Source organism: Lonchura striata, chromosome 3 (genome assembly GCF_050655825.1).
Source record: "Lonchura striata isolate lonStrDom1 chromosome 3, ASM5065582v1, whole genome shotgun sequence".
Lineage (NCBI taxonomy): Eukaryota > Metazoa > Chordata > Aves > Passeriformes > Estrildidae > Lonchura > Lonchura striata.
Window position 1 is genome coordinate 58,135,415 of NC_140705.1, and position 25,847 is coordinate 58,161,261.

The 25,847-nt window shown below is 37.2% G+C and overlaps 1 long non-coding RNA gene across 3 annotated transcripts in view; it reads right to left on the reverse strand.

The window, feature by feature from the left end:
- Window positions 1–287: 287 nt before the first annotated feature.
- LOC110476005 (uncharacterized) overlaps window positions 288–25,847 on the reverse strand; it is an 80,549-nt gene continuing 54,989 nt past the window's right edge. For all 3 annotated transcript variants that reach the window (XR_014954263.1, XR_014954261.1, XR_014954262.1), the window contains 2 exons: window positions 22,904–24,737; window positions 288–1,740 (listed from right to left, as the gene is read on the reverse strand). This is a non-coding gene — a long non-coding RNA (uncharacterized LOC110476005). The remainder of the gene's footprint in view (window positions 1,741–22,903; window positions 24,738–25,847) is intronic.

The following is a 25,847-nucleotide window of genomic DNA, read 5'->3' on the forward strand; positions in this document are numbered from 1 at the left end:
CGTTAATTCAGGTCTAAATGCAACGGGTTTAGGTTACAATGTTGATTCAGATACTGAAACCAATACTGGAAATACATCAGCCATCCTTCCCTACTTGTTAATAAAGAGTCATTTCCAAACAATTAAATAAATGACAAACACTTTCTTATTTATTTTCTGTGATTCTGTTCAAAGGAAGTGAGCAGACAGCTATGGTCAAGTCTTCACCACCTCCTAATACCATTATAACTGTGCTTTTAACTCAAGCCAGCCACAGATATTCCAGAATACACAAAGCAGAAGATGAATTAGACTTGAAAGATTGAAAAATTTATTTGAATGTGATGTTAATTCATCATTTCCTAATACCATAATAACTGTTTTTCACACAAATCAGACACATATATTCCAGAAGGCTCAAAGCAGAAGATGACTTAGATTTGAAAGACTGAAATATTCATGTGAATATGGTGTTAAAATCAAGTTTCTGGTCTGTGGACAGATTACACTGCTAGTGTTACTACTGCTACTGAGGACGTGCTTAGTCCACTATAGCACATCAATTTAAACAATGGTCTCCAAAGTGTGGTGAGGTGCATAAAACCTAGGGGATGTACAAGAAGAAAATATTTTTGTGTGATTATAAGAAAGATAGAAGATTTTAAAAATTGAAAATAAGACTTATTTTCTCATTATATCATCCTTGTTAAAAATGCTGTTCTTTGGTACAATTTAGATTGTGAATTGTAAATAGTACATTGTGCATGCACATAATTTATAAATAAATAACTGTAGGTATGTGGATGTGTGTTCTAAATTTTTTCCTTGACCAAAAATGTTTTGAAATAGCTGTACTATAAAGACTACTATGATCTCCAGCCAAATATTCAGTTCAATATTCATTCAACAAAAGAGTTACAGTAAATTTATGCCAGGCTTGACCTCTGCAGCAGGAAATTTGTTTTTGTTTTATTTTGAGCAGTTATTCTACTTCAAACTCACGATTTAGACGTATAAAACCTGACCCAGCCCTTCCCCTTCAATATTGGAGACTTCAAAACTGGAAATACGAGTTTTGAAGTCTGTTTTGAAGTTGAAGAGCTGTTTCAACCTATAATGACATGTAAGTCCTCTTCCTTCCCCCAGCTGCTCTGGGAACTGGCTCAGTCACAGCCAGCCTCTGCTCAGAGTGAGGGCTAGAGACATTTGCACAGACCTGAGCTATCAGAAAGCAATTCTCACTGTGACAAACAGACATTGGTAATAAAGGTAATAATTTAATTGTAATTGCCCCTCATTGTGCTATGTAGTTTATAATAAAACACAATATAGTAAAAGTGAACAAGATAAGAGAAAATCTTCGTCTAGCAAAAGTAGGTATAAACCAGTGTAGGCCAATATGTTAAGAAATTTTGATAGAAGGAAAAAAAAAGCTTTGATTTGTTACTCAGTACTTGGATGAAATTTCAACTCCGTTTTCCACATGCAAAATATATGGAATATCTGAAGATTTATGTTCCCTGTTTGGTGAGACTCAGATTTCTCTCCCCATTGCCCGGTCTGCACTGCCCATCCATTTGCAACTTCCTTCACCACCGTATTAGGAGCAAGCACTGTCGCTGCAGGTTCTGACCTTGATGGCTACACCACGATATGCAGGAAAAGAATTGTTAAGATTAGAAGCCTTGCTTGATCTCAGGCTTTGATGATTTAAAGATGACAGCTAATCTCACTCCTGTCAGATGAGGACTTTGAGGGTTTCTGAAAGGACACAGAAAACCAGATTTGTCATTCACATGAGCTTAGGCTGTAAAATGCAGCTTTTTTGATCACCATCTATTTGCTAAGTCCTTCAGAGATCCCACTAAAACCACAGAAATGCAATATCCTCTTTAAATCATTGATGTCAGAAAACTGAAAACCAGTATTAAACTTGACATCTACCTGACTGTTGCTAGTGTTTTGCTTTTTCCAAGAGAAAGGAAAATATATTTGTTTGTATATTTGTTTTTTGTTTTTTTGTAAAGGGCTTTCAAAACTGAGTAAGTTTTAAACAACTTTAATGAACTCTAAATTTCTGGTTTGTTTGATTCTGACTGAGAGATTGCACAACTACCATATGATGCAAAAAAATATCCTTCTTCTATTAGCCAAAAAACATATTGTTCACAAGCTACACAGCTCTTCAGGAGTAGGAAAAAAAATCCAAAAAGCAATAGTTCTAGACTCAGGACTGTGAAGTTCAGGAACAAAACTATTGTGGTGACCTTATAGCAAAGGAAAGGTGTTTGATGAAGAGGGATATATGAGTGGGAAGGGATTAATTGAAAATTCAGCATTTGCCTTTAACTAAAGTTGGATTTGAAAACTGGGTTCCTTCAGGTTTTCATACAAAAGACTAGGAAGTCTTTTTATAAATCCCAGATTTATATTCATAGAGATGAATTAGTTTTATTTAAATTCTCAGCCTGTAAATGTCACTGAAAAATAGATTAATCCAACACCACAATGTAGTGCTAACAATCAGATCAAGAAGAAAGACACAAGAAATTATTAATCATTGAATCATGTAAGTTGGAAAAGAACACTAAGATCATTGAGTCCAACCATTAACCCAACACTGTCAAGTCTAAACTATGTCCCTAATCACTATACAACATCCCTAAGCACCACATCTGTGCTATTTTCTTCACACATCTACACCTTTTTTATAACCTCCAGAGGTATGGATTCAAATACTTCACTGGGAAGCCTGTTCCAATGGTTGACAACTCTTTCAGTGAAGAAATTTTCCCCTAATACCCAATCTATACCTCCTCATATGCAACTTGAGGCTATTTAATATCGTGATCTCATTTTTACTTGGGAGCAGAGACTGAAAAAGTCACCCTTGAGCCCCTTTCCTTGAGAAATGAGAGAAAGTAAAGGACGTAGAAAAGAGAAGGATGCAAAGAGAATTGTGAGAATGCAGGCATAGAAACAGGAAAAGAGGAGAATGGAAATATAAAAAAGGATAAGGGGACTTGTGAACATAAACAAAGATTAGAAGAAAAAAAGTCAGATTTAATACCAGAGAGAAAGAGAAAACACCAAAGGAAATTGTCTATGATACAAAATGATACAGAAATCAGAAGGCATGAAATTCATGAAGTAATATGAGCAGGCAAAGGAGGTGGAAAACCCATATACTTAACAAAATACATGTATGAGAATGTCAGTAGAGATACTCTGGTTTAAAAAAGATTAATGTGGTTGGTGGATAGACCCAGCACTGGTAGTCTACAGAGCCTAGTACAATAGGAAATATCACTGAGGCATGCCTTCTTGTAAGAAGGAGCTGCTGGCCTGGTCCTGGTCAGCTGAATCTCCTGAGACACCAGCTTGGTCCCTGGAACTTGCAGCAACCAGCTAGCACAAGTCATTGGGATAGCATTTTTTTTTTTTTTCATTTCAGAGTGAAGACTGTGACTCTCCCAAGTTAGCAATGAAACTTGTGACTACACCTTCTCCAGGTTTGAGTATCGCAGTTTCCTATGAGACACACCTCAGCCACCTCCTGCTGCTGCAGAGCACAGCTGCCCACAACAGAGCTATGTTTCCAGATGGGCAAAAAATATTTTTGTGGATTGTCAAATAGGTTACACTGGGTCCTTTGACTCCCCTAACAGTAAAAATCACCCAAGGAGATGGAAACCAATATGCTTTACATTATAAACAAAGCTTTGAAAGTCAAGGGTTTCTGAGGATAAAATTGTCATTTTATGCAGCAAATACCTCACTGTCATTTTTTTAATGGTCTCTGTGCATGAAAATATGTATATGTATATATATGTATCTCATGCCATAGACTAGAGAACAAAGTGCAGCTTGCTATAAGTGAGAACTTAAGTTAAGATGAGCTTTCTACAGCCTTCCTGAAGTTGCCAATTGACTTACTTCTTGCATGGGACTGAAAAAGTAAAGCACAGTGGGTTTTTTATTGTCCTAAACTGGAAAAGACACCCTGAAATGTTTGCACACTATTGCACTGACATATAATGGGCAAACAGAAATAGAGCTGGTGCTACAGCTCCTGCAGCTCTATCCAGATAAGAATGTCACATATAATGTAACAAATTAGATAACAGCCATGTCTCTTTTCAGCAAAGAATTAAACTGAGCCATTGTATCCATTTATTTCATTGGGAGCTCTTCTAGAACCTAATCTCAATCTTAGTGCTCAATTACTGGTACATTTTATATAGCCTACACTTCTTCTGTTTCAGTATCATGTTAAAATATTTTATACTACTCAAAGTCTACTTTCTGCTTTATGGTAACACCACTTTAATCATTCTGGGAAAACCTGATTTTACGACTATAAAGGATTGAAGGGTAAACAAAAATTTGCTCCAGGGAATAATTTTTGGGATAAATGTTGATCCCAAAACCACTTCTGTTTCTACCTTATAGCTTGCTTCATGAAACACAAGGTAAAGTGGTTAGAAAATGTAACATATTTTCCAAAGATGTTGATGAAAATAGATACGATATCAGTAAAAAGTCAACCGAAAGCAGCAAGGTCTTTAAAATCATAACCACACTTGACTGAACAGTTACAAGTGTCCTTTTAGTCACCCTAAAGCTTCTTATTTCAAAGCTACAAAATAGATGTATTGACAGATGCACAGGAATGAACTTTAAAGATACATAAAGGCAGCAGAGGTCAACCAAACTCTGAATAAATGTCAAGATGCCAGAGGCTCATGAGGAAGTGCAAGAAATTCAGGCACGGCTGCTGTCCCTGAGACCAGGAAAAAGAATTAGCAGGACTTCTCATGCAGTGCCCTGGAGTCGAAGCAAAAGAATTCCAAATGTTTTCTTGTCCCAGGAAAGGAAGAAAATAGGTCAGTGATAACCAGCTTCACCACTACTGCCCCAAGGGCAGCACCTGCCAAATCTTAGCTAGAAAGGGAAAGTATACAAAATTTTTCATCTTCAGCCACAGTCTTGTTCCAACAAAAGAGTGAAGGACTATTTTCACCTTTGCTCCCTCATCTGTCTTGGCAGTTATTTGTACATTTGTTATTATTACATTACAAATGTAATAAGTTCATGTATATGTAAACAAAACCATGTATGAATCTGTAACACTGCTTTTGCCTTTCAAGCTTTCTGAGATAAGAACCAAGCTAAGAGTTTCATCCTGCACTCCTGCTGACGTCTCTTACAGATGTTTTCAGAAACAGACCTCAGAAGTGTGGTAATTGTTTACCTATTGCTGAAAAACTTAATTATTCACACAGAGTTTAATAACAGGCTTCAGGGAATAAGTCTGGATAACATTTGTGCATCAGTTCAGAAAGATTTATGAGGAAGCTGAATTTTGCTAGTATCCCAGTTTTCCCCCACCTGTTATTCTCTCCAAAGCAAAGACAATCCTGCAATTCACAGTGACCTCTCAGGACAGAGAAGCTGCTCCAGCAGCTGATCTGGAAGCAGCTGCACAGCACACCCTCACAGCACATTTCCTGACATCCAGAAATATGGTCAGTGCCTGGCACCTGAGGCTGCATGGGACACCATTTGACTTGACAGCTACACTCCTGAATGAATTTACTCGTGGGAAGGATCTGCCAAGTAAGAGTGGCAGATTGCTTCCACAGCCTCTTGCACACGTTTTATTTTCACTTGTTCTGAAGTTGCCCATATGTTTCTCAGATAAAGCTACAAATCCAGATGGTACAAATAAAATACATTAACAAGGCTGACTACCCTTGTGAGAGGAGATCATATTCCACCATTAGGAATTGCTAACTGTAAGTAAACACATGGAATTGCAGAAAAAGAGGCGGATTCCTGGAGGAATCAAGTTCAGTGCAACACCTGAGGCAACGAGTTTCTGCCCAGCCTCTTGGCATGTCAGGCAGTCTCACTGAAAGTGCTGATTGTCAGTGTTAAGGTATGTCTGTGATTAAATCCTGAGGTTCAGTTGCAATAATGCGTAAGGCTTATCATAAGAGCATATCTTCAGCTGTGGGCATGAATAACACCAGAGGAGAACTGCCACATTAGCTCTACAGTTAAGCACAGTGCAAAAGCAATGAAGTCACTTTCAGGATGGGTTTGGAGAACTTGCATCTGCATGCTTCTTGCTATCTTGCACTAAATCTGGGACCCATGGCATGGCTGTATTTTGTACAGGTACTAACCAGACTGAAAATGGCTAATATGCCTTCCTATGCACTCACACACCCCAGTTACACAAAGCACATATTTTCATGTAGCCATTAATTACCCTTGGTTGCATGTTCTTCCTGCATTTTTCACTGTTCACCACAACACCTACTTTCTTCTGATAAACATTAGCTCTGCACGCTTCTGATAAAGTATTAGCTGTGCATTTTTCACTTTTCATCTAATAAGATTTAAAAGCTATGAACTCTTCTGTTACTTTAGGCATCACTGCTTACAAGGCTCAGCTTAATAAAGACTGGCTTGATAGGGTAAGAAGGAGGACCCAGGAAAATACCCACCAGTCAGCTTCACCTTGATCCCCAAAAAGGTGATGGGATGGGTCATTCTGGAGGCTTTCACCACGCATGAAGAAGAAAAGGTCATCAGGCATAGTTAGCATAGATACACCAAGTCATGCTTGACCAATCTGACAGCTTTCTGCGATAGCATGGCAGGACAGGTCAACAAGTGGAGGGAGTGGATGTTGTCTACCTTGATTTCAGCAAGGCTTTTGACATTGTGTCCCCCATACTATCCTTATAGGTAAGCTCAGGAAATATGTGTTACATGAAAGGACAGTGAGGTAGATCAAGAACTGGATGAATGGCAAAGCTCAGAGGGTCATGATCAGAGGAGTAAAATCCAGATGAAGGCCTTTAGTCAGTGACATTCCCCAGGGAACAATGTTTATTTAAAATTCAGCTTTATTCAACTTTTTTATCAATCACCTGGATGAATAGATAGAATGGACTGTTGTCAAGTTTGTTGATACAAACTGGGGGAATGGCTGATACACTTGAAGGCTGTGCTACCATTCAATGGGGCTTTGACAAGCTGCAGAGTTGGGCTGAGAGAAACCTAATGAGGTTCAACAAGGCCAAATGCAGAGTCCTGCACCTGGGGAGGAATAGCCCCAAGTACCAGCACAGGCTGGGAAAGAACCTACTACAGAGCCGTTCTTTGGAAAAGAACCTGGGAGCCTTGGTGGATTATGGACCACAAGTGGCAGTGGTATCCTGGAGTGTATAGAGGAGAGTGGGGCCAGCAGGCTGAGGGAGGTGATCCTCCCCATCCACTTGACCCTAGTGAGGCCACATCTGGAGTGCTGTGTCCAGTTTTGGCCTGCTCAATGCAAGAAAGAGAATGACCTACTGATGAGGATCCAGTGGAGGGCTACAAAGATGATTAGGGATCTGGAGCATCCCTCTTATGAGGTGAAAGCTGGGCTTACTTAGTCTTGGTTAAAAATTGGAATGGGTTCTCATCAATGCATGTAAATATCTCAAAGGCAGGTGCCAAGTGGGTTGGGCCCAGTGACAGGATGAGGAGCAGTGGCCATAAATTAAATGTAAGAGGTTTTAGCTCAAGAAGAATCTTTTAACATTGAAGGTGGCAGACTACTGAAATAGGCTGCCCAAAGGAGTTGTGAATTCCCCCCCTCTGATGACAATCAAAACCCACCTGGATGCGTTTTTGTGTCACCTGCTCTAGGTGACCCTGCCTTGGCAAGGGTGTTGGATTTATATTATCTCCAAAGGCTCCTTCCAACCTTAAGAATTCTGTAATTCTATGATATGTGAGGTTTAAAATATGAAGAATCATTGCTAATATTAATAATCGTTACTATAAATTATTTGTTCTTTTTCTTTGCCTTCTATGTTACTCATTTAACTTGTGTAAAGTCACCTGTGAAGACAAATTTTAAATGATGCATTGCAAAATCTTGGGCTTAAAGACAGATTTATGTTTTACAGATATATAAGTATAAAATAAAAGTAGGGAATTTCTCTGGCGACCCCTCCACTTTGGAATGTAGAGACTACAACAATTTAGGTTATATTGCAGGGATTTCTCCCTGAACTTTGTGTGAGTGTGCATTTATATATGAGAAAAGGATTTGAAAAAAGGATATAAAAAATAAATTTCTCAGCCAGAAGCTTTTTAAGAAGAAACAGCTTTTTATTTTTCTAGTAAGATTAAGATTATGTTAAGTGTCCATAATTTGATTTCAGATGTCTTGCAATTACCAACAGCTGGACAAGAGTAGGTAAACACTTCTTCAGGTGTTGACAGTGCAAGAACAGTGGGTGACACATGGCTCAAATGTGGATTGAAAACCATTCTCTTCTTTTGAGTCAGTTTTTTTTATGTAGTTACACTTGTTCTTCACCCTTCAATATCACTTAAAATACTCCTCAGCTGACTGACCTCTGGGGATCAGCTGTTCTGTGGGCATTTGAAAGAATGCTAACAGTTTGATATAGAAACAAATTTAGGAAATTTCTAAATTTAAGCATTCCCTGAATAGTTGCATCATAGTGATATGAAAAGCCTGCTCTGAGCCATACAAGCATCCTTGCTTTCACAAAAAACAAATTCCACATGATTTTTATACTGTACCGTATAAGAAAGGAAGAGACTCCTACAATCACTGGAAAGAACAGATCTCAGTCATGTGTAGGAATATCTTGGGTCGTCACCTCCCTGATCATTCAGGCTGTGTCACAAAGATGTGAATCCTTTAGTATGCAGGAAGGTCCACTTCCAAAATGCAAAATCATACAGATTTATTTAATTGTTTTGGCAAATGAGATATGTGAGCAGAAAAAAACCCAGTATAGTTTTTCAGATCAATAAAAATAAAATAAAAATGTAGAATTCATTTGGAATTATATTGTTAATAAAATGTTTTCCTACTTCAGTTTCTAAACTTGTCTGAGGTTTGTAGAGTTTCTTCATCCTTCCAGATGATCCCTCCAGAGGTATTCCTTCTAAAGGGTATCTTAATGGGAAGAGAGAGTTTTAACCTCTCTAATCCCTGCTGCTTGCCTTTCTTTAATTTTCCATCCTAGTGACACATCTTTCATAAATCATGGAATCCAGCTGTTTGTTCATGAGCCATGAGATGTTACAGGCTCCTGTTAGCTGCTGTTAGCTGCTGATTTCACAGAGTGAATAACTAACTCTTTGAGATGAGTTACACATTCAGAGTCTCTATCCTTGTTTTGAGAGGGTTGTTATTGCTCTTTTAGTAAGGCAGATACCAAGTTTAGCAACATTTCTGCTTTTGACCAACACTTTAGGAGTATTTCTCTAGTGTTCACCTCTTGTTTATGCAGACTGAGGAAGTGAAAGCAGATTGTGAAAGATTCACCCTGAAAAAGTATGGAACATTGATTTAACCAAAATATTTTTATTAAAATACAGGAATTTCAGTTATAATTTCTTCCTAGTGAATAAAAATATAAAATATAAAATATAAAATATTAGTTTATTTATACATTAATTTAAACAAGTAATAAGCGGAAATACTTCCCATCTATCTAGGGCCTAAAACAATACTCTTTTAAGTATTTCAGTGTATCACAAGAGACACATTCTCATGCAACTACTGCTCTGGTGACACATTAATGAGAATGTTATAACAAATAAATATCTACAGAGTGCTCACAGAAAAAAAAGAGGTGGCTTTGAAGATATATGGAAACACAAAAGCTGCAAAACTGAGCTTTGCTTGGAATATTAAGACATTTTTTTCACAGCTAATATAAGGTAGTAAATGTTTCCTGATATCTCTGACAATTTAAATGAATTTGATAAATTTGTAAATAGATACAATTTAAGACCATCAGGCTATTTCACTGAGGTGAAAGATCATCAGAATGCACCACGAAAAGTGTTAGAAAGATCACCAAAATGTGGCAGTGCAATATGAACATTTATAGAGAATTATAAAGAAATGGAAACCTCATAATGTATTGGGCAATTCCATGGGGCTACAGGTACTTTGTATATCTGGTACCACTGCTGTAGTAGGCGAAATTTTGTTAAAGCTTTTGAGTGCTTTTATGAATTAATATAAACTTCTACCCTCTGCAATACCTGGTATTAGAAGAATAACTTACAGCACTATGTAAATAACATTAATCTATTTGATGTAAAATACACTAGAAATTATTTCCCCTTCACATTTAAAGTTGCAAAGATCTTATAAAATGGAAAAAAAATCAGATATTAAGCTATAAATTTTCCTACAATAGTTCTCCTGAAATGTGTTTTCCCAACACATATTTTAGGTATACCAGGTAACCAGGAAATCAGCTTTATTCAGAGTAAACTGGACAATTTCATCAGTCAAATGAAAACAGATTCACATTCAAGAGCACCAGAAAGAGGTGTGTTTGTGCTCTCATTGTGCAGAACAAAGCTCAATCAAATTTCAATTATTTTATTTCCATACTATGCTTGGAGAGCACTTACTTGATTCTATGAAATTGTGATAGCAATAATATATTACTGTGATTACCAAAATTTAAATCAACAAAATTTAAGCTTACTTTTTCTAAATTTTATTTTAAATGGTTAAATTTATTTTCCCATGTCCTCTGTATACTTCAAGCACTCTCTTTTACAGGATTGTCTCCTGTCATGGCTTAATGCCAGACAGCAGATAAGTACTACACTTGCTCACTGCCCTCCACACCCCACCCCAGTGATATGGGGAAGAGAACTGGAAAAAAGAAAAACACATGGATTGAGATAAGCACAGTTTAATAATTGAAATAAAGTGAGATATATTCATAATAATGATTAAGAAGAGAAACAAGAACAAAACAAACAAACAAACAAAAACAAAAACAAGTGATGCAAAATGCAATTGCTCACCGCCTGCTGACTGATGTCCAGCCTGTTACTGAGCAGAGATTAACCCCTCCCTGTCAATTACCCCCATCATGCTGCACATGATGTTTTATGGTATGGAATATCCCTTAGAACCATTTGATTTAGCTTTCCTGACTGTGCTTCCTCCTAGTTTTTTGTGCATGTCATCACCACCAGAGCATGGGAAATTGAAATGTGCTTGACTTAAGGTATGTACTAGCCAGCAACCACTGAAACATCAGTGTGCTATCAACAATTACCTCATAACCTAAATGGACCACATAGTATCTGCTCCTAGGAGGAAAAATAGCTCTATCCCAGTCAAAATCAGGACAATATTCACCTGCTGTTCTATAGCATTTAAGTCATGCCCAGGTGCCACAGTTTCTAATACATCCAAGTTAACCATCACCTTTCCTGTATTGTGATATATATATACACACACAGATTTAAATGAGGCTATGAGCAAATCTCTATAAAATATATAATGAGAATTTTTGTCCATGATTTGGGGCACCATCAGTCATAACAGTCTTTCAGAGCAGGAAAGATTGATTGTGGTATTGGACTGTAGCATGCTGAAGTCAAATCTGATTCCATCTCCTCTGAGATTGTGTGATTTCATCAAAATTCATTCTTGATTAATCTGGGTGGCTTTTACTGTCATATCCTTGATCCTGCAGTTGGATTGAGATCCCCAGATCCAAAGTGGCAGAGACACACCCCAAGACTTAGCAGGCTTGTGGTAGTGTGATAGAGTCAATCTTCCAGACCTCCCCATACTTGCATTTCAGCCATTGTCCTTCATGCCACATAGGCTTTAACTGATTGCTTTGGTAATAGCAGCACATTTCACATTCACATCAAGTCCTTGCCTCAATCATGAGCCTATCTATATGTTGCATCTCCTCCTTGAAGTCAGTATATAGATAACATATTGGCCATTTTCCTCCTTCATCAATGTCTAATCTAGGTGGATAGCATTCACCTCTGCAAACTGACTTGATTTTCCCTTCTGCTTCAGCAGTCTCCAGACTTGTCATAGAGGACTCGGTACAGATGGCCTCTATCTCCAAGGCTTTCCTACAACATGGCAGTAGGAAACTATCAGTAAACAAGGCATATTGTTTCTCACTTTCTGGTAATTTATTATGCACTGAGGCCTCTTCAGCAAGGCTTCACCTGAGCTGAACTATCTCTTGTCTGATTTGTTCAAAGGCTTGTCATTGCTCAGGGCCCTATTTGAAAATCATTCTTCTTCCAGATCACTTGACAGAGAGGGCTAGCCATCAGACTGTCATTTGGAACCTGCATTCTCTAAAAACCCACAATGCTTAAGAAAGCATTCTGTTTGTTGATGAAAATGTAGTTTTTGTTTTGTTGATCACATCCATTGGGATTTGATGATGTTCATCTCAACATTTTATTCCTAAAAAGTATATCTCCTGCTTGCTTTTTTTTAAAAAAAATGTATTTAAAAATCAGCTTTCATATGGATTTTGACTATTTGCTTCCCTTTCTGAACTACTTCTTCTGGATTGTTGCACACAGTGATGTCATCAGCTTATCACAGGTGTTCTGGAGCTTCACCCTGATCCAGTGCAGTCTGGATCAGTCCATGGCAGACAGCAGGGCTCTGCTTCTATCCCTGGGGCAATCATCTCCAGGTTTACTGGGTGCTGCTCTAGGGGAAAGCAAACTGTGGTCTGCTTCCAAAGGAATTGAGAAAAACACATTAGTGATATAAATTGTGGCATATACTTGGCTGCCTTTGACTCCAATTCATATGGAAGTTGTAGTGTGCCTGGCACAGCAGCACCCAGCTCTGCCATGGCTTCATTCAGTCCACAGTAATCTATTGTTAGTCTCCATTCTCCATTAGAATTTTGCACTGGCCACATGGGAATACTAAAGGCCAAGTGAGTCCTGTTGATCACCCCTTGGCTCTGCAGCCGACACATCAGCTTATGGATGGGAACAGGGGAGTCTCAGTTAATGTGATATTGTTGGTAACAATCATGATCTATCATTCTCCAGCCTTCACAAATCCCACTACAAAAGATTCCTCTGAGAGACTGGACAAGGTACACAGCTGCCTAATTTTCTCCAAGGCAGCTACACTGAAAGGTGACCAGTACCATCATGGGTCCCTGAAATATCCTCTCCTGAGATTGTCTGTGCCAAGGACACCCTGCAGGGAGATCTCAGCAATCACCAACTGGGCAATCTCCAACAGTATGGAGTTTAACAAGGTCAAGCTCCAGATTCTGTGACTGGAAAAGGTCAGCCTTTCCCAGCACAGACAGACAATGTACAATGTACAGTCAGACTGGGGAATGAGAGGCTGGAGTGCAGCACTGAAGAAAGGGACCTGGGGATCCTGGTCAATGGCAAGTTGAGCAGGAGTCAGCAGTGCCCTGGAAGCCAACCCTGTCCTGGGGGCCATCGTGCACAGCATTGCCAGCCAGGCAAGGGACAGGATTGTCCCTCTCTGCTCTGCAATGGACGACCTCACCTCCAGTGCTGGGGGCATTTTTGTATGCCACAATATAAGAAAGACATGAAACTGAAAGACCATCCAAAGGAGGCCACAAGTATAGTGAAGGTTCTGGAGGTGAAGCCTTGTGAGGAATGGCTGAGGTCACTTGGTCTGTTCAGCTTGGAGAAGAGGAGACCTCAGTGCAGATATAATTTCCTCATAAGGGGAAGAGGAGAGGCAGGCACTGATCTCTTCACTCTTGTCACCAGTGACAGGACCTGAGGGAATGTCCTGAAACTGAGTCTGGGCAGGTTTAAGCTGGATGTCAGGAGAAGGTTTTTCATCCAAAGAATGTTAGAGCACTGGAAAAGGCTCTGCAGGGAAGTAGTTACAGCACCAAGCCTGTCTGAGCTGAAGAAGCATTTAGACACCACTTTTAGGCATGTGACTCTTGAGATGTCCTGCACAGAGCCAGGAGTTGGACTTGATGGTCCCCTTCCAACTCAGCACAGTCTATGATTCTATGATCCTATGAATGCACAGAAGCTCTGAGCTGGTCTTCATAGGGGTTTTTTGTTACTTATTCCTGGTCAGGCTGACTTCAGACTCCAAAACAGTCAGCTGTTGGGATCCTCTTCCCATGCCAGAAATAAAGTGAGTTCTTCCCCTGCATGACTTAATGGCATTAGGGTACACTGTGCACCTCCATCTCCTAGATACTTACACTCATGTGGGCCCTATGTGCCAATGTGCTGTATGCTCCACACAGTACAGCAAAACTGGTTTTCCCTTCCCTCTCTTCCACCTGGCTGGAAGCAGATGCACCCACCCACCCCCTAGTGCTTCTCATAGGATTCTCCACTTATTGCAAAAATGAGTTAAAGCTAAAATCACTCTCTACAAATGTTTCTGCTAGAAATCCAAAACAGATAATCATCTTCCACATTTTGTCATAAATCACTTGATAAATTTATCATGAAATCTAATGTGAAAACTCCACAAGGTTTACTAGGACTAAAATCATAATTTTGTATGGCCATATGGTAAAGGATAGAGAGTAAAACTGGAAGAATCACAAATATTCCATAGAGTCATAAATAGAACATATTTTCTTTGTTGCCTGGAAAAGTACAGAAATTTGCTTACTTAAGAATTCTATCTAAGTATAGTTATTGAAGGGAAAGCACTAGATTAGTCCATTCAAGCCTTTTAACACATATATTTCCCTCTACCATTTCAATATTATTGCATGCTAAAAGATAATGTGGATGTAAAATTAAAAATTGCTACATTTTAAAGCAAGTACATAAATTCAAGGTCAGTCCAGTTAGGGAAAGGAATGCTTTCTAGAAGAAATTGTATGTTCTATCTCACCAAATCCCATACAAATCTGATCTAGACTCTAATTCTCTTCTTGCTCACAACTGTGTGTCATGGATTAAGCCAACTGGGCTACATAGAATGGATCTACCCACACAGATCTAATTGTGGGATCAGGTCTTGCAACAGAGATCATAAACAGACACAACTCATGGCACTTGTGTTAGTTGTCTGCTCAATCAAAATATCTGGATACAGACACTGTATTTCAAGGGAAAATACAATAAATCCGGGACCAAAATATTTATTTCTGAAGAATTATTGAGTACATTAGATGTCAGATTAGAGATGAAGAGCCACTCTGCTTGTCTTCAGATGTCTTCCACTAACTTTTCAGGCAAAGGTATTAATTTCTTCCTACTCGACTGTGGGTAAAATCAATTTAATTTTGCTTTTGTAGAGATTCACTCAATTCTAACATATCGTTCTGTCGTGATTACATCATATCACATTTTCCCACAGTCCTAGCTTAGTTATAGGCCATTCAAGTAAGAGCTGGAATCAATGATCCTTGTATGTCCCTTTTAACTCAGAATATTCAGTGAATTACTCTCCACTGCTTTTTTACAAAGCTATCCTGGAGTCTTTCATTTGCAAACTGTATCAAGACATCAAAAGTCTATGGATAGAGAGCAAAAACAAGAATTCAGACAATATATTTCTTATAAAAGGCAAGTAAATTCATTTTTAAAGGCTCAAATTAAATAAAATAATCAGTATAAGTGTTCTTTATATTTGAGAAAAGAGTATGAGAAGTAAGAGTTAAAGAAAAAGAGCAAACACAAGTGATAAGATTTTCCTTTCCACCCTTTCAACAGCAATGAATATTTTATTGAATTCTGGAAGGCATAAGAGAACATTTTTTTTTTATTCTAAGGAAGGGAATTTTCAATGGGATTTTATATATTTATTCTAGGAGTAGCATATATTACAACTGCTTTATTTTCTAGTAAAATTCATTAAAGGATATAAAACCAGGTCCTTTTTACATTATAAAATGAAGGTGACTATTCAGAAATTATTCTGTTCAGTGTCTTGCTGTTGAGGTACCTGGTCTTTGCTGGTGTAATCATATGCTAGCATCAGTTTCAGTGGAATCAAAAAAAGGCACTGGGTATCTCTAGCTGGTGATTAGATTAAGAGTTGTGTAGATTCAAATCTGCACAGCTCATGGAGGCACAACAGAGTCCAGGCCCTCACATTATCATCTTCTAAACTCTTATGCTATGATTTTAAAGAATCAAAATTTTAAAAAAATCATGCTGAGAGAAAACTTTTTTTTCTTTTTAATGATTTAAGGTTTGGACTTTCAATTGTGCTGTTTATTTCTTTGAAACAACTGTTTGTTCTTGCACTAAATTCAACACGGCTCATGAGTCACTAAGTTTGAAATTGATTTGGCCTTCTTGAGCAAGCCCCCTATGTATTTCTTCATTTGCTGAAAGGACACAGGCTCACAAGGTTTCCAGTGCTTCTGGTAGCCCAGGGGAGAGCTCTTTAATCAGTGAGTGTACAAAAAAAAATAGTAATTCTCTTGTAAGAAACTTCTCCCATACAGATGCTATGCTTTATTCTTTTATCTGGGTTGAGCCAGTAAGCAGCTGAGTACCTTTAATTCCCTATTGAAATCTGTGAGGGCTCGTAGAAATTCTTTACCACCAGCTCATTTCAAAAGGAATTTGTGTAGCTTGGATTTTCAGAAGGCTGACCCCTTCTTGAACCAGTCAGCTATGATCTGGAACAGAAAGTCCTCACCAGGGGAAAAGTGTCACAGCTGACCCTACTCTGAGAATATTGAACTGCAAGGCCTCCTGAGATCCCTTCCATATCGAATTTTCCTGTGGTCCTAAAACGCCTCTTGGTTTTAGACAGTGACATCAGAGTTCACCATCTGCTGGATAGAATTCACTCTATATCTAAAATACTGGGCTGGGTGGAACAAAAAATGTTTAATAGCCTTAGCTAAATATTAGAACCCTAAGTCATATTATTCTTTTGGTTTTGGTTTAAATTTGTCCTCAGAATAATTTTTATCTCAGGAGGGAAAAGAAGAAAGAGCACACTAATGACCTTTATGTTTTGAAAGAGGTGAGTAAAATTTTATTAAACTGCAGTCAGGTAAAGCTCTTTGCACAGCCAGACAGGGAAATATTTGCAGAGACTTCAAGGTGGGCTTTGGGCAGGAAATGGTTTGGATTCATAAAAGTGGAAAAGTCTAGTTAAATGTTTACCTTGTATGTAGCGTGAAGTGGTCAAGTAAAAACAGAAGGTCATATATGACATTTGGAGATATCTCCAGATAATACTAAATATAGACAGGAATTTGTCTTTGGGGAAAGGGGCCTTTACACTGACATAATGTTAATTTTAGAATTTGCTCAGTCTCCCACAATATATGTAATACAAGTGCTTTACATTAAGAGAATATAATTATGAGGTTCAGGTATTCAAACATTGTAATCTATATTTTTAAATAGCACCATGAGAGCTAATGAGAATTTCTGAAATTACTAGGAAATATATTAATTCTTGAACTGGTGGATGACACTAAAAGGAGCAAGAAACAGTCTTGTTGCAGCAATAATATTAGACTAGTGGAATACTAGGGTTCCTTTGTTGTCTTTTTTTTTTCCCATTTGAACACTATGAAGATTGAAAGTGTACTCTGATAATATGAGTTTCTCAAGGAAATGCATATGCATTCAGTCAATAACAATGATAATTGTAAAATATACAATATGGCTAACTTCACAATCTTTAATGTATTTATCCACAAAGAACATCCTGTAAAGGCAAAAGGTGTGGCTATGTCCTATCACATTAATTGAAAACTTCATTTTGAATGGTATATGGTAAAATTTTCAATGGCTTTGTGGGATGCAGATTAAACAAAATCCACTAAAATATTTTAGGATGTTGTATTCACATTAAGCCACTATGTACCTTTATAAAATTTGCCCAACCCTGAATACCTATGGCAATGCATAGGTAATGTTGACCTGTTGAAGCCAAACTTCTGTCTTAGCTTTACAACCTAAGCTTCTAATTCCTACTGGAATTACATTCCATCACAGGAGCTGCTCTGATTGTTCAAAATTTAGAATTAATTAAATGTCCTTCCCAAGTCCCTGAGTAGGCAAGAGCTGCTATTGCTGACCGGACAATGGCTCAGGGCAGTCTCACAGAGGAGGGTACAAAATATCAAAATATTTTATGTCATCACATCCTTTCTACTACTCATGGCTGAGAACACTGCTCAGCTGGGGAGGCACCTTGTCTGTGTAAGGCTACAACCTATAGATTCTCATGAGCTTTGGACCTTCTCCCAATCTCAGCCACTGCTTATGTGTGTGTCTGTCTCCTGCTGCCTGCTCATTGTTAGGTTGGGGCACTCCATGACTGAGTTGATCATGCAGGTGTGTCTAGACCCATGTGCCACCTGAGACACCCATTGGGGCTGTCAGCTTCAGCACAGGAGCTGAAGTCTTCTTCAGAACTGGGTCCTTCTCAAAGTGAGAAGTAATGCTTATGATCTGAAGTTAAATTTTCATGAACCATTTTCTTGCTAACTTTAGGAGGAACAGAGTTATTTCATACGGGTTCTAACAGTGGGATTCAGTTCAAAGTAGCTGATCTGACTACATCTCTATGTGAAAAGGCCAGCTAATGTCCAGCTCAGCTGTCCATGTATTTACCCACTTTCTATAATTTGAAATGTCTGTGGCATTCTATACAGCTTTATACCACTGCTCAGCACCGACAAATAATTGCAGCAGGACCTAGGTGAGATACACATCTTTTGGAGCAGCAGATGGAGGCCAGGACTTAACATCTCAGAGTACCTGCCATAGCACAAAGAGCTGGCATACTGGCAGCTAAGCCAAGCCCAGTGACTGAAAAGGGAGCTAGAGCATCTGACACTCACTTAGAATTCTGACTCTAGCCACAAAATTTTAATCCCACCTTAACTTCAAACTGGATTCATATTCATAGATGCATGAAGTGATATGATGTTGGATTCAGTTGCCTATAAAAAGGATTTGGTGCCATTTTAAGCACCATGAGTTTTCTTATATAGCTTCTACATCCACTTATGATCCAATTCAAATGACACCTCGGCATCTAAAATGGCAACAAGATCCCTATGTTTATTGGATTCCATCTGTCATCCAAGTTCTTTACCTAGTAAGCATTCAATGTTTCAAGAGCAGTAGGGTTAGATCCAGGATGTTTGATGGCTTTTTTGCTAAAAGCTGAGAGGAATGAGGGTGGAGAAGAGAAAGGGATGAAAGGAAGGACTTTAAATTTTCCACTTTGACCTTCACAATGGCTGTTAACTACTGGATAGATCTAATGGTGTCAACAGAGTACAATACTGAAGTTATCAGTGGTAAAGGTCTGCTGCTCAGCAAGATTGTCTATCCTCCATGTTTTAGAAAATATAATAATTTGTTACTTATATACTAATTATTTTTGATGATAATAAAGCAGTGCTGAGAGCAATCAAAAGAGAGAGGAATAAAATAAATATTTTCTAGCATAAAAGTTTTTAACAAATTATACTTTTAGATCAGTCTTTTTTGCTGCTCTTCCTGATATTCCTTTGTGGATGTGCTGTATCTGCAGCAGTTCATTAATTGTCAATAAATCTAATTATGCTATATTTACAATGTCTAATTTACCTTTACTTTCAGCTAATTGGCCTATTAGCTTAATTTGGGGAATAATCAGTTTGAAGTGCTGAGCACAGAAATGGAATGGTAGGACAAAATAACTGAGTAAATCATATCATACAGGTTTATTCCTCACCATTTTTTTAAAGAAATGCGTTGGCACCCTCCCCACTTCCCCTATCCTTTCAGTACCTACATGATGAAAAACTGCTATAGATCAAGTTAAATCTGGGAAGTATGCCAAACCTATGCCATGTTTTCATCCTTGGAACAGTCTGAAGAAGCCTGTGCCTACTATCTTTATACCACAAACCAAACACGTAGAGTATTTGAAAGCATCTGAATCTTCAGTCACTACAATCATTACCATCAAGACCATTAAGAGAAACTGACTATCCAATTAATTTGATTGCACGCTATACATACTCAGAGTTCCTACAAATGGAAAGATATTGGGGCTATTAGGAAAGTTCTTATTAAGAGCATCAGCAAGAACTCAATATCTTGCCTTTTGAAAAATTTTAGCCAGGTATAAATCCAGAACAAGTGAATATTTTTCCTCTCTCTGAGATGCAGTTTTGCTCTCCCACACTCCTTGCAGAATGAGGAACTCTTACTGGTTCAGGAAAATACAATTGCATTTTGCTGAAAACCTCTCCCTGAAAAAAGTTTAATCAATGAATAGTTTTATGATTTGTTATACTGGCTAGTTTTTGTATAGATCATTATTATAATTAATAATTTATTAAATAAGTAGTTTCACCACTAACTTTTCAGTTTTTGCACAAACAGTTGTTTTCCATTATCTAGCTGCTAGATAATAGCCTTATAGAAATGAAATTTTGTGTTAAAGAGAAATATTTGAAGAGATCCTGACTTAATGCTCTGGACACTTCAAGCCAGTTTCTGGTGCTATTTTAAGATGATGACTGTTTTCAGGAAATAGATCAAATAATTCCCTTTTCATCTGAAAAGGAATTCATGCAATCCAACTGTTTGTGCAATTTGGACCAGAAGCACCACCAAGCAGTGGAAGCAGACTGTCTTCCCCTAATCATATATATGCCATCATTAGTGGCTGCATAGATAAACTGCTCTGTTTGGGCAGCTCCAGAATTTCAACAACCTGTCTGGCTAAAGGTAAGTAGTCTGTGTTATAAGTCCATAGTATTTTAGAGACAGTGTTTTAACTGAGAAGTGGCAGAAGGATATAGTTACTGTCCTGTTTCAACCATATCAATAATATGAGATAATTATATGATGGGCTGTGTTTCATCAATTGCGTTATCTGTTACAGTGAAATGTGATTTTAAAAATTGCCCTCAGATTACCAATTTGCTTCAGGTTTTCTGCTGTTCACTTAACTGCTGGATTTTTTTGGTGTTTTGGTTTTTTTTTTGGTGGGTTTTTTGTTGTTGCTGTTGTGTTGTTTTTCTTTGTTTTTAGGAATGGTTTGAAAATTTCATTCTAATAACAATGACTTGAGTGAATGTTTTGTAAGTGGTAGACTTTCTAATCCTTTCAGTTGGAATTGGATTGAATCATATGTTAGGGTATATGTTTTATTGCCTTCATGTTAACATGTTAATATTCTTTTAAGAATTGTATATTACTAGTATTAACTTGTCTGAATTCATCAGTAAAAAGTAATTTTTGTGCAAGTCATTCCATGTAGAATAAAGGGCAATGTTCTCCTTAACTTGTTCTTGAAGACCAACTACTCTTCTCCTGTGAAGGACCTTTTCATTTGCCAGCAATAATGGCATGTTTTTCATTCCATAAAAGATGGAAAAGAAAACTGTTTCCTTTATCAGCCTTTTCATACCAAATATGATTATTATCACCCTTTTTATTTGTACAGATAATCAAGACATAACTGTAGGTATTCTTTGTTTCTAATCAAAATTCCTATATTTTTATTACAGATGATCACAATATTGCTGTTCTCTATATGTATAGATATTATATGTTTATTTTAAATATAGATATATATACAAATTTATATATTATTAGTCTTCATATTTTATAGGACTTTTCTGCTAGGTGCTGCTAGGTGTCCTAAATATTGTTCAGAATTATGTCGAATAAAAAGGCACTTCTCACCCCCGATGACACAGAGAATTTGAAAAGCTGCTCAGCAAGACTGCTAGTGACCTTAGTGCACCTAATTCTTGCCTGCTGAGGATTTGGGGTACTTTAGGATAGATTATCCAAAAAATATATTTTCTTAATGTTTTCTTAAAAAAATAAACTGAAGTAGTAAGAAAAAAAGTGAAATAAGAGGACAGAAAAAATGCTTACAAAAAATAAAAATCAGAATGGTCAAAAATAAGTTGAGAATTCACAGATTAAATGGGTTTATATTCCAAACAAATTCTTCTGCTTCTCTTATCTCAGTATTTATATATCAAGAATGCATTTTTAAATAATAAGTGGAATACTCAAAACTGAGATAAATGAAATGAAACTCTTTGTCACCTAACTGAATTAGTCTCATGCAAGATATAGGAAAGCATTTCAGGTTTCCTGTCTCCAGCATGGCTGCACATTCATGCATTGTTTTTTGTTTTTTTGTTTGTTTTAATCTACAGTAAGAACTAGAAAATCCTGCTGCAAAGATCCTGACAGAAAAGGCATTCTGCATTCTTCACTCATTTGTCAGCAGTGCAGTGCATCTGAGGTATGGCCAGCATCCAAAGAGACAAGAAAAATGGATTAAAGAGTCTGGGTTTTATGAAACCATACTGTGTCATCAGTACATCATCACTGTAATAAATACTGGACAGAACGATCTTGCAGTTATTAGAGCCATATTTTTAGTGAACATATACCAATGTTACAGTTTGAAACCTGCTACCACAGCTTTGACTCATGGCTATTATTACTGATTTCCTTTCCTACTCTGTGTGAGACAAATGCACAGAAATTCAGCCATTCAATGCCTCAAACTGCAAAGTAAGGTTTTCTTGTATTAAAAGATGTGTCAATTTAACTTATATTACTTGAAAAATATTTCTGGTGCTCATATAAAGAGCCTGTGTAAGGATACACATGTTTAAATTTCAGACTTGTTTATATCAATTAATTATAAATAAATAATGTTGCTAATGGACCTTCATATTTGTCATGTTGTGACTAGATTAAGAATATACCCAAAAGCACTAACTTTTTTGAAGTCATGGCATAAATTTTATGTAGATTGTCTCAATTCTGACTAGAGATGAGGAATTAAGTTATACTTTAACAGCTTTTCTATATCTTTGGCACATTTTTGCACTTCTTGAATACCTAACATTAACTACCTATACTGACAAACTACCATATTTTGTTTAGCAGTATTACATGGAAATTATCTTTTTTTCACTAGATTAAAAATAAAGGATCAGGCAGTTAAAACAGAATGGAAACATAATGTCTAGCTCCTTCCAGAAACCAAGCTCCACCCAGCATGTACAGAGAGCAAAGAAAGAGATAGGACATGATTTGAAGGCCACAAAGAAAATTTGTCACTTACTTGCACTTCTCCAGTCCAGAGAGGCCTGTTGCCTTTCTGTGAGTTCCTCTATGAAGGCTGGATTGACAGAAAGGAGTATATTCAGAGTCTTCCTATTTCAAAGAAATAGAGATATGCATATTTTCCATTTCTTCAGAAGTATTTGGGGAAAATTCAATGAGAGTTGTTTGTTTTCTGTATTCCAGAGATATTGCTTGTAAGAAGATAATGATCTGATTTATTTTAGGTATTTATCCAGAAGATTGAGTTTGAGAAATCCACCTTGGAGTTGAAAACTCAAGTCACTCATTAACTAATTTTCTGTAAGCCAATTGGTTGCAGTCAAAATAAGTTTTCCATTACTTTGTCATCCAACATTTCCAGAGCTACTTGCTAATCTAATTGACAGTAGTATAACGACTACAATAATCACCACATTTCAACAGCTCAATTTTTAGCTTGTGGTTCCCTTTCCTTTTTCCCCTTGGGCTTATCTATTTTTTTGACATGTGAGGACCTGCGGTCTTCAATTTTTCTTTGAGACACAATCTTTGGTATTCATCAAAGTAAAACAATATGTCATATATTTCAATCTGACAACATCATTCCTTTTTCTGTCTGCTGAAAATAAACTCTTTAATGATTCAGTTCTTACTGCCTCATAATATGCAGTCAGTCACTGCAGCAGAGCAATGATCTTTTCACCAAGCTTTAAGTAGCTTGGCACCAACACCCTTTAGTGCATGCACTCTAAGACACCATGAAAAATGTAATCAGGTGTAAACTTCACAGCCAGAATTGTTAGCTGTCCAAACTGTAACAGGTAAATTAAGAACTTATTTGGCATAATTTTTAAGGGAGTTCAGCACCTTAAAGTGTCAGGCTATACATTGGCTGTTTTTGTTATTCAATGTTGTCATTAGGTAAAACCATGAAAACAAAAATGGAGACAACATTAAAAGAAGCAGTAACAAGATCTAGATTGTGACTATTACAGATCAGTTAGCTCTTTTGTTTTAATTCCAGCCAAACCTGATAAAGAAAGAAAATATTGCTGGGCTTTTTGTAACTGTAATCAACAGGCTCAGTTAATAAACTATAAATGTAAAGGCAAAATTCCTGTTCAAAATCAGATTTCTTCTCCTGAATTTCTGTGAGTTTTTGGAGAAAAGTCTCCTAAGCCTGGTGCAGTAGCATTATATTTTTAGCTTAGCTTTCTTTTTTTCATGTAAAAATAGGACTACAAGGAAAATAAAAGATTACTGAAATTTTTCAGACAAGGATGTCAGTTGTGTCCACTGCTTCCATCTTCCTCACTATCTGGTACTGAAAATGAGTCTGTCATATCAGGTTTCATTTCAGATAATAAGGGAAGTTAAAAATTAACTGGCACTCCTGCATTCACAGAATCCAACCTTTGTCAAGCAGCAGTTTCCTGTATATTAATAGATTTGAAATTATTCAGGAAATTGGTTGAAAATGACAGAGTCACTGAACATTATTTTAATGTCAAATTACTCAAACAGTTCTGTTGGAGTCATCCAGAACACAGAGGTCGGTGCTGCACTGCAGCATGGCAGCTGGTGTGCCTCAGGAGCTGCAGTCAGTCAACTCCAGATTGAAACAACTTATAACTGGCAAAGATAAAATGGACCACAGGAAGAAAATCTTCTTCAAAAAAAAACTATAGTAATATCATGCTAGCATATCCTACATGGTCTTTAAAATGTGAAGTGTGGCAGGGCAGTGATCTGACTGCTGGGGTAAGTCTGTACTTAAATGTGCTAATGAAAAGGATTCCTCTCCTTCATACAGAGACAGGCTTTCTGTCTGAGTATTCAGAAGTGTTCATGTCCTACAAGAGAGGCAAAAAAAGATAAAGAAAGAGAAATAAAAGATTATTAGCCATCAACATAAATATTGAGTGATACTAACAATATAAAAAATTATTGAGACAATGCCTACTCCCACACTTTATATTTCAAATTTACTGAGAGTTGCTGAGGCACAAGTTTATCATCTTCATTGTTAGTTTTAATTCTGCCATATGAATTGACCAGTAATTAACTCTGAAGAAGTAGAAAATGTAACAGCCTCATTTACCAACATTTGGATTTCATCTTCTGAAAAACTTAATCCATTCTGATGGTTTTCCATTGAAAAATAACATAAATAGGAACACTAATGAATTAATAGATGGACACAAGATTGTATAAGTAGTATCACCCATATTTCAAATCACTTTTCCTAAACTAGAAGAGAACTAAGAGGCATATGTGAAATAGCAACCATATGCTTGTTGAGTTATATTTCATGAGACAAAAACTATTGTACTTTCATTCTGATACCAATATATGAGTCTTTCACATTGTTTTACTTTGCATAGATGATATCAGAGTAATCTTCTCTTTATACAGATTATGTTTTCTGAGTTACCCGGCCATATAATTTAAGATGTGTGCAAGCTCAGCCTGGATCATGTAAATGTCGTGGCCAAATTGTTGACATCTTGAATTTTTTTATCGCTTCAGCAGATTACTTTCAATAATACAGTTGCTGCTGGATGATCCTTACAAAGACATTACCATCAGCCTGAAATATGAATACATATAATCCTATAGGTTTCTGAGAAAAGTAGTAATTTATTTCAGGAACTGACCAGTCTTCCTAAAACCAAGAGACAGATCCTAAATCCTGGAAATGCAGAGAAAATGATGTGATTTTTGTCCAGACTCATTGCTTTGTTCACTAGTGGATAAATTTTGTTATTCTAATGTCGTTTATTAGCCTTAAGTTTGCCTCCATAACAGGAAGTGAGGATGCAGTTGCCCCCTTTTTGAAACATTATAGCATTATTTAGCTTTGCCTAAAACTTTGCCCTGTTCTGGAGGCTCATTTTCCATGGTCTGTAATTAAATAAAAAGTTTTTGTGGCAATGTATTCTAGCTACACCATGGTACATTTA